General features: G+C 41.6%; 1 protein-coding gene across 4 annotated transcripts in view; it reads right to left on the bottom strand.

Annotated features, from left to right (window-relative positions):
• Positions 1-10742, bottom strand: part of ARHGAP6 (Rho GTPase activating protein 6) — a 446194-nt gene that overhangs the window by 69128 nt on the left and 366324 nt on the right. The window lies entirely within an intron of this gene.

Raw genomic sequence — 10742 nt, 5'->3', positions numbered from 1 at the left:
AAAAAAAAAAAGCTCTAACCGTCAGCTCATGTGTTGCTGGGGCAACCCTGCTGTTACTTTTTCCTAAGCTGGGAGCTAGTCTGTCCTTCCAGGCTCCTAAATTTGCATTTTTTATTTCACGTCCCTTAAATGGAAACCGGTACTTTTTAACTTAATCTAGGTAGGCATTGTATTTGCGGAGACAGAAGTTTCCAAACATCAGAGCAAGAAAAATGGCCTCTGGCAAGTCATTTCCTTAAGTTATGTTTCTTTCGTGGAGTGTAAAGGAAAGCAAGCAGGTAGGAGAACAGAAAGACAGAAATCACTTATCCCAAAGAAATACCCTGGATTGTTAACTAAAGGAAATTCGACTCTAAATTATAGGAATTTCATCATCACTAATTTTAAAGCCAAAGTTCGTAGTTCAAGTTGAAACGGTAGTCACACGAGGGTGTCTAAGCGTGGCGTGAGTTTTGACCTCTGGAAGGGGCTAATGCTCTCGACTTTCTTTTGACACATATTGTTGTATACTGCGCAAGTAAGAAGAGAATCAAATACCTTTAAGTCATAAACTTTCACCCCTGGGAACTCCTCCAAATTTCTGCCGGTTGCTCCCATAAAAACAGCTCTCACAAATTCAGTAACTGGACAGATGATGTAATCAGATGAACGCTATTACGCTCCTCGTTCTTTCCTTTGCCATTCTTGTTTTTGACTATTCTTTGAGCTGTGATTCAAATCATTGAATTTTTAATCCATTCGATTTCTCAAATATTTCCTGAGCAGCAAAAGCAAAGAACACTGTACTTGACACTAGATCAAATAAGTACGATATAAGAATAGTTCCCTCCCAATTGCTTATCTGCAGTGGCAGAAGATGACCGCCATTGCGCACCAAGAGTTTGTAAATCTAAATCCATCTTTATCCTACTGTACCCGCCAATTTTTATTTTCCCTATTTTGTTAGGCACTCACCCTCCATGTAGTCATGCATCCTGGGATGAGTCCTCACCCCAGGCTCAGGAAAGGAATCTTAGGTCAAGCCAATTCCGGTGATTTCTTTCTGCTTGCCGGTATTGATTTGGGCACTGGCAGGTGTTGCAATTCTAGGGCGTTAGGCGGGAAGGAAGTCTCCGGGGAGGCAGCAGTGAAAACACTTCTCTGCCTCTTGGCGCTGCCACAAAGAGCGGTGATGTCGGAGGCTGCTGCCGCCTTTTTGTGACAATGAAGGAAGCCAGCCAAAGAACAAAGTGGCCCACTGAGGGTGGCAGGGAAGAAAGCTGGAAGGCCACTGCAGTAATTAGCCTATCTGTGGGCTCCCTGGAAAGTAATATAATCGATTTCTTTATCGCTTAAGCAACTTTTGGTTTGGTTTCCATAATTTGCGGCCAAAGCATCTTAACAGAGGGTATTACAAAACTCTGTGGTGGGATGTATTTTCTACTTATATTTGCACCAGCCTTATCATGTAATGCCAGGCATCCCGAGAAAAGACATCCCGGAAGTTTTGAATTTGGGTATATTGGGTGAGATCTAAAATAAGGAGGGTAAGAGGAGGGAGATCAGTTTACAAAGAACTGTAAATCTGTAAATAAGTCCTTAAAGATAAATATTGCTAAATTCTCAGTTATCAAACCAGATAGTGATAACAAAGCTAATAATCCCTACTGGAGACTGACTTATTATTAAAGTTGCTCATTTAATATACTTACATTCCTCTACACTGCATGGTGGCATCAGTTGTTGAAGCAATTCATAAAAATATTAAGTTCTTTTTCTTGTTTAGTGCCACCAAAGGAATTTGTTACCCACTTTGAAAAAATATTTGGTGACATATGATATAAACACTAAAACGTCTGAGAGTTACGAAGGTATGATCATTAAAACACAATGATTTCAAAATAAAGATAGTGAAGAAATTGAAATGACTATAAATTGCTATATCAAATTAATATTAATCTCTTAAATCAGAGGTCAGCAAGCATTTTCTGTAAAAGGTCAGATAGTAAATATTCTCAGCTTGGTGGGCCCTATGTTCTCTGTCAAAAGTACTCCACTCAGCTGTTGTGGCAACTAACGCAGACTTAGACGATACAGAAACAATGAAGAAATGAGTGTAGCTGTGTTTTAATAAAACTTTATTTACAAAAACAGGCAGTGAGCTGGATTTGGCCGTTGGGCTGTGGTTAGCCTACTCCTATCTTAAGCGAAGACCTCTTAAACTACTTTTCCAGAATTTTCATTTGTAAAATCTTTATAAACACCCACTAATTGAATTTTTAAAATAATTTTGAGGGCTCGATTTCAAATGATCTGAAAACACTGATTGGTTTAAAAAGAACACTTGGTATTTAATTTCAGTTAATACTTAGGCGCCTTTGTTTTGCCCATGGGGAAACTAAGAAAAAAGCAAAAATGGAAGCCCCTGTTCATATTTCACATTTCAAGGATGGAACATTCTTTGTAATTATCAAGTTTACTTTTGGGCCACGATCCCAACAGAGAGAATGGTGTACTCTTGAAATCTTTGAAAGGTGCCAGAATATTTCAGAAACTGCAGTGACAAAAGTTTTGTCCAAGATGCCAAAGCCTTTTGCAATACTAGTTGCTGCTCCAACAAAGATATATAAATACGTGTAAATGTGACCAATAGGGACAAGGTCTTGGATAGAAAACGATATTGTCTGAGAACATGAAGGGGGCCATAAGGGAATATGAAGGCACAAAGCATATGGCTTAAAGGACCACACACTATCGTACTGGCCTGCTCGCTTGGCACCAGAACAGAATCATCCAGCAGCGCACACTTGAGAACTTGACATGGTAAAAGCCCTGGGGTACAGAGGAGAGCATCCAAGAAGAAAATTACAAAAGAACCTGCAGAGAAATCTCTCCGTCATTCCTGGCTTTTACTGGAATGGGAAGATGAGGCGGCTTCTTCTGTCTGTAAGGGTCGCCAGAGGTCACTTGGATAGATGATATGTACTGCTCTTCCAACATGATCGATGCATTTGTCTTTTCTCTATTGACTCCTTGAGGATGTGGACCACTTCTGACATGACTCTGTAGCCTCCTTTAGAGGCGTCTACCACTTTTAAACCTAAAGCCACATATGTCCCTCCTCCAGGCTGGCCGCCTGGCTTGGGAATAAGAGAGAGAGCCAGGAAGCAGCACAGGAAGGCCTCTGGCTGGCATTCCATGGCTGAGCTCTAGGCAGAGAAGGCATTCGATGCTTAAGCCAAGGGTCTAGACTAGGTTCGTCCCTGTGGCCCTGCAGAAACAATGCTCTATCCACCTTCCAAGGCCCCAAGAGCCACGACAAAGTATAATCAAAGGTTTTCCACACGGACATTTTTGTTCTTTTCCTCTCGATTGCCTCTTCTCCAGCCCATCTGCCTTCCAAGACTGCGCTAATCAAACTGTGGGTCATAACCTATTAGTGAATCACGAAAATGTGAGTCATGACAAGTGTTTTTTAGAAAATGATAGACTCAAATAGAGGATAATAGGAGAGAAATTATAGAAAATATTAAAGTGTATCTCTGACAAAGATAAGTGTCATTTGGTTCATGTGTTTCCTGGGATGACATGTAAAATGTATATCTTACCATAAATTACGGACCAAAAGTTTGAAATCTACTGCTCTAAGATAAATAACCTTAAATCTGTGATGCATTCCTAGAACAAGCCATGAACAAAATGAATTTCTTCTTTTCTATGGAATACTATCGTAAATGGCTTTTGAGAGCGGTAGGCAACAGAGGGCCTCAAGAGTTATTTGTTTTTTGTTGTTTTTCCAACAAAGGAGCAGATTCGGTGGTTAAAGATCACTGTGTTGGTTTTAGGTGTGGTGGGCAGAATGAGGGCGAAACCAGGAACTGAAGAAAGCAGCTGAGGGTCCATGGCTATAGTTAAGGTGAGACACAATGATAAAGTGTCTAGGGTTGAGGGCAGATATAAGCTAAAGTGATATGGTGATGGTGATAACGACAATGTAACGGTGATGGGTAACTTTGAGAAGATATAAGATTTGGGGAGATTTTTTAAGCTCATCATGGTTATTACCTCATTTAAGCCTCACATCAACCCTTTGCGTCCATCCATCGAAGTTGGAAAGTGAGCATGGGTGAAGCAGTAGAGAAGCACTGAGGTTATGTCAAAATCATTATCGGGAATATTGGGGAAAATGAGAGAAAGGTGACTGATTCGCTTGAGAGAGATAGGGAAGAGTGGAGGAAGGAGCTTAATTTTAAAGGAGGATATGCATGCGCTTTCTCAACGATTTGCTAAGGGGCAGTGGACCCGCGTTCCAGATTCAAAGACAAATGCGATATAGTCTTACTCCACGGGAAATCACAGTCCTCTGGGAAGATCACAGAAAAGGTAACTGTGAACACACAGAAGGTACAACTACCACTGCAGCTCACACGATAGAGACCTTTGTTGAAGGCCTTTAAGCCCAGTGATCTAACATTTTTTGGTGGTGCGAGTTTCCTATCAGCATTTCTACCCACGGTGGTTTGTGGATTTTACCCCAGGTTTCGACTTCATTTTTATTTACACAATAAGCTTTCATAAACAGTCCTAGCGTATATCACTTCTTCAACTGAACATTGCCAGCAAGAATAACGTAGAAATAAGAGAGTTATGTTTTCTGTGTTGGGTTGTTACATAAATACCCAAGCTTGATTTCCTTGCCCACCAGGTTGCCCTTATTTTTAAAATCAACATTTAAATCACAACTCAAAGGAAGCTACAGTGTTAGCCTACCAAGAATATCATTTTCTTGATTTCATTGAGTTGTTTACTTGGGTTTTACATTGCCTAAGGGACAATGGTGAGCGACCGCTTTATAAGGAAGCCATATAATTGAGCAATTTTGAGGCGTCAGGGTACTCTTTTATTAGACTATTGTGCACATTTTCTTAAACCATCAGCTATTCCTCATTCCATGATCCTGTTTTCAAAATATATAAACAAAGCCTTTTTCAATTGTGATATCAGAAATTGAATGAAGCAAGAGAGAAAAAAATAGCACTAAAGAAAACATGAATATGCATTTCGCTCTTATGGAATCATTGGGCTTTAGGCCCTTCCTTTACAATATAATGAGCCACATCGCCTACACTAACCTGCTACATTGATGGTGGTAGAAACCAGTCACTTCTTTTCCCTTTACTTAAGACCAGAGGTCAGCGAATTTCTCCTGTAAAGAGCCACATACTAAACATTTGAGGCATACGGGCTGTCATAATTCCTAGACAATATGTACATGGATGAGCATGGCTGTATTCCAATGGGACTTTATTTACAAAAACAGATGGTGAGCTGGGTTTGGCCAGTGGGCTGGTTTGCTAAACCCTGCCTTAGATGATGTGTGTTAAAAAGCAATCAAAATAATATTAATTGAGCCTAACATACTACCTGTTATATAAATAGTACTCTGTTCATGTGTTTGGAATGAATGAAAAGTTCGTGCAGGCCATTAGGTGTTGCTTAATTTCTGAACCATGCTCTCCACATTTGTTTCTTGGTTCTGCTGTTAAGGACTGGCCCATTTACAGACTACAAAGTCTGACCCGAGAGCCTATGGCAAGAGCAGCCTTTGAGCAGCCAGAAACATTTCATGGCTGCCTCCATGGAGCAACGTCAGGCTCATAGAGAAAACACTACTGATAGATATGATCCCTCCCACCGAAAGGCCTTCTGATTTCTACTGCTAAACGTTTCTCTAGGTTCTCTATAACATCTTCGAAAATCCCTCCTCAAAATAGCTTAAGTTTAGAAGGGGTGACAAATTAAGCTCATCAGTCATCTCATAGGGTTTTTAGAAATCTTATTAGTTTTTAGTTTGTGTGTGTCTCCTGGCTGAATGGATATAGGGGAGGGAGGAGCCACAAGAGGTGAAAAGCCTAGGGCCCTGAATAACTGCATGGAGCAGAGTTCACTCTCCTGCCCCTCATGGCCAACCTGCAATGGATGTTGCCTGAGTAAGAAAAAAACTTTTATAGTGTTAAGGCACCTCAACAAACACAAGTATATATCTGTGAGTTATATTCCTAGTAGAACCGTTGGGCCATTTACATTATATGTTGCCAAATTGCTTTGTAAGTTGCTGCCACAATTAGACTCCTACCAACAGTATATGAGTATCTGTTTTCCCATCAAATATATGATCCAATTTCTGAAGCCATTCTAATCTAAGAGAAAAAAAATCTCCTTGATGTTTAGTTTGCATTTCTGTAATGAATATGAGGGTGAATATTTTTTCAAATATTGATAAACCACTTACATTTCTTTTTTTTTCTGTGAGATGCCTGTAATTTGTCTATATTCTAATTATTTTTCCTATATTAATTTGTTACAAAGCTTTCTGTAGTAGAGAAGTTAGCCTTTAGTTTGTCACACGTGCTGTAAATTTATATTTATTTATTTATTTGTTAGCAACACAGCTGATTCTATTTTTTTTCAGTAGTGAAATGTGTCACTCTCTTTATGTTTTCTGGGTGGTGCCTTTCCCAAAGTAAAATACGTGTAAATATCCAGCTGTGTTTTGTTATGGTGCATTTATAGTTTCATTTTTTAATCTTCAAATCTTTCTTCCATATCAATTTACCTTGATGTGAGGAATAAGGTCAGAATCCAGCTTTTCCTTCTCATTGGTTGTCTCATCGTCACAAATACAATAATCCATCATTTTCCCCATGACAGTGTTTATCATGTCATAAATTCTCATGACATAAATTTATCATGTCATGTCATAAAATTCATATCTATTTTAGTTCATTTCTGAACTCTGTTTTCTCCCATTGATCTGCCTATCGTCAAGCAGTACGCTACTCTTTTATTGTCTTAGTTTTATGACAATTTAATAAATGGATAATGATAATTTTCATTCGACCTCTTTTTCATATTTTCTCCTTTCTACTCTCACATAATTATTTGCCCACGTGATGTTTAGATCAATTTAGTGATATTACAGAAACGAATTTTGTTGGTATGTTTTTTGGAATCACATTCAGTTCGTAGATCATTAATGACATAATTAACATCTTTATTTTATTGATTTTTCTTATTCCCCTCCCAAAATTATGTCTTTTCTATTTATTCCTAACTACTACTCTTATCCAACTTAGATTCCATGGCCCGGGATTACAATCATTCCCTTGCAAACTGAATTAGTTTCCTATCGCTGCTGTAACAAATGACCACAAATTCAGTGGCTTAAATAACTCAAATGTACTATCTAACGTTTCTGGAGGTCAGAAGTTTAAAATGAGTCTCACTGGACTAAAATCAAGGTGTTACCAGTGTTACGGTCTTTTTTAGAAGCTCTGAGAGGATCCGTTCCCTTGCCTTTCCCAGCTTCTACAGGCTGCTCGCATTCCTCGGCTCGTGGGCCTTTTCTCTATCTTCACAGCCAGCAACAGCGCATCTCTGTGACCGTCCCCCACAGTCATCTCTCTCTCTGACCACAGCAGGGAACGTTTCTCAGCTTTTAAGTCCCCGTGTGATTAGTTTGGGCCCTCCCAGATCCTCCAGGGTAGTCTCACTATCTCAAGGACTTTAACTGACCCCATCTGCGAAGTCCCTTCCTGCATGTGAGGTGACACGTTCACAGGTGCCAGGACTAGGACATGGCCATCTTTGGAGGCCAGTGTTCTGCTTCCTATAGATTATTCTCCACTGCCACGTCCCTGTCTACTGTCATTGAACTTGACTAGAAAATCCTAACTCCAGGGACAAGAGATTTGAGTTAACGAGGGCTGGGACTTGAAAGTGCAAAATGGGGTGTTTTCCTTTAGCCATCTTAAGCTGCCAGGATGTATATTTCGTGATTTAAATTCCTAGCATCCACCCTCAGATGCACGTTATGTACCTCCTTGCCACCCTATGACGTTGCCGGTCCATCAGCAGCCCTCTCTCCCACACTCACCTCCTCTCTCCTCAGACTTCCGGGACCTCCTTCCCATCCTCACTCCTAGCGTATGAAATTGCTGCCTATTTCACTGAGAGTGGAAAGGCAATTCCATATGCTCTGCCACCATCTCGTAATCCGCTCGTATCTGTACCCGTATATCCGATGTCCACCCATTACCGTAGCTCAAGAGAAAGTCAAAGCATCTACTTGTGCCCTGGGTCGCACGCCTGCAGTCCACTCTAGGAAATCACCCGAGTAACTTCCCAACGATCCAATCTCCGATTCTTCCCTCTCTGTGGTGAATCCCAGCAGCTGATAAATATGTCATAATATCGTTCATCTGAGCCCTGGCGACACCAGTCTCGCCGAGGGACAGGGTTCTTTAAACAGATACCCATAAATAAATCCCTACCATCGTCCTCAAGTGACAAAGAACAGAAAGGCGAGTTTGAGTATGTTTTCATTTTCATTATGCCCATTGTCTCACTGGGCTTGGTATCATTTCTTTAGGCCCTAGGCCCTGGCCGCTATATTTACGTTCTTGGCTAAGTAATTCACACAGAGGATCTGACCCTGTTTACAAGTTCCTCTCAGGGGTTTGCATGGAACCAAGAGGCCACCCCCAGACCAAAGCTGCCATCATAGCACTCAGCACTGGCCACGCATTTGAAGGATCTCAGTAAATATTTGCTGTCTACAATCATTTGCCCAAAACAATAGCTTCAGAACTCCTAGGTGATGTCTATTTTTTTTCCATCCAGCCACATAGTCCCACCTCTCCTTCATAAGCAAGGAATTATTTGTAAATCATAAGTTCCCATTTTGATAGAAAATATCAAAGTAACTCCTGTAGCCTGAACATTTTTGAACACCTTGATAGAACAAGTCTTTTTCTGAACGTGCTAGGAACCACAGTCTCAGAAATAAGCCATGAAGACAGAACTGTCAGCAGACAAGTTTTACAAAACTGTTTGGTAAAGGTTATTTATTTCGCAGACTCTTTAAGAAGCAGGAACACAGAGAAACATTAAATTAACTGGGTTTAATTTAAGCTGCAAAGAATATTTGTTCCCTGATATCTGATGTACATTCAATCTAGGTTGCACATAATTTTTTAGAGTCATCATTCCCTTCACTACAAATTGGGTTTGTCAACAACATTTTTTTTTCTTTTAAGGAACTGAAAGACCATCTGTGCTTGCGAAAGGGAACTAGGAGTCTCGGGCCCACCTGGGCCACCTTGTGAGTTACTGGGGAGGGGAGGGCAGGCCTCATCTCCACCCCACGAGCAGACCTAGACAAGGCGGGGCAGGCTGAGTCTGTACCAGGCAGTAGCAGTGACCGGCCTGATAGTCCTTAGTACTCATTTTTCACCAATTGCCAAAGTGGTTTCCTTCTTCATTAAGCTGAGGGTCTCTATGTGTTAGATTAGCCTGAAAAGGTATAACAGGGGGAGGGATTCCTCCAAGGAGGGACTGGCTGTGATCGTGGTGGCGAGCAGAGCATGACAAGGGAGCCGAAGGAGCAAAGCCGAAGCCAGTGAGATGCGCCCGTTCCCCCAGCCCCTTGCCGTCATCTAGCGCTCCGTTCTGAACTCCTTCGTGACCTCCAGCAGTCCCAGATTCCAGCTTAAAGAAGGAAAGTGGCCCTAAGAATCAACAACCACTGGAAATATCTGTGTGGTCAGCGTTTTTGTGCTTCTCTTTCTACTCAACCAAATGGAGCCTCGGAGGCGAATGCCCCAGCTCACGCTTGGGGAAGTGAGGGGACACGTCCTCACGCCCTGGTCTTCAGGCTCCCAAGCCAGTGCCTTTTCCATGAGCCACAGATGAGCCAAGCAAACAGTGCCACCGGCACGGTTGTTGACAGACTGTGAGTACATGTCTATGTGTATATCAAAGCTGCTCAACCGCTGCGCTTGGACGCCTGTGGCCTGACAATGCTTGGTGCGGGGGACTGTCGTGTGTATTATAGGATGTTTAACAGCATCCTGGCTTCTACCCACTAGCTGTCAGCTGCATCCTTCCCCAAGCTGTGACAATTAAAAGTGTCAGCCAACATTGCAAGATTTATCTTGGGGATGGGGGGCAGAATCACCCCTTGTTGAGAACCACATATCTGTGTGTGTGTGTGTGTGTGTGTGTGTGTGTGTGTGTGTAATATGATATGGATTAGTTTATGAATAAATATTCATGAAGCATCCCCTCAGCCCCCTAATAGAAGAAAGCAAAGTAGGAGTTCTACAGATACTGAAATCCTCCAAAGCAACCTTCTAGCTTTCGGATGCCCACTATCCCTCTTCTGCTAACTCCACATTCCAGGCACGCCAGCCAATGCTGCTTTTACGGTGGGCTTACTCTATTTGTATAACATTATAGCCTTCCATTGTACCTCACATTGCCTTTTTGCTACACACTAATATAAACTTTTGTAGCGTGCCCCTACAGAAGATGGTAAACAATCAGAAACGGACCTTTACTAATAAAAGAATTTCAAATACACGCTTCTCGTCTTTACCAGAATCAGGATCTGTGTCTATCTGGCAAAAACTCAGCCAGCCAGGCCTGCACTGGCTCCCGTGTCAGAGGGGTGAACCCCCAGCTTAGACGTGCCAGGTGAAGGACTAAATAAAAATGATACCACCTCACACCTGTTAGAATAGCTATAATCAACAGGACCAGTAATAACAACTGTTGGAGAGGATGCGGAGAAAAAGGAACCCTCATACACTGCTGATGGGACTGTGAATTGGTGCAGCCACTACGGAAAACAGTATGGAGGTTCCTCAGAAAACGAAGAATTGATCTACCATATGATCCAGCAATCCCTCTACTGGGTATTT

The sequence above is a fragment of the Pteropus alecto genome, unplaced genomic scaffold (genome assembly GCF_000325575.1).
Source record: "Pteropus alecto unplaced genomic scaffold, ASM32557v1 scaffold511, whole genome shotgun sequence".
NCBI classification, from domain to species: domain Eukaryota; kingdom Metazoa; phylum Chordata; class Mammalia; order Chiroptera; family Pteropodidae; genus Pteropus; species Pteropus alecto.
This window is presented reverse-complemented; position numbering and strand designations above follow the sequence as displayed.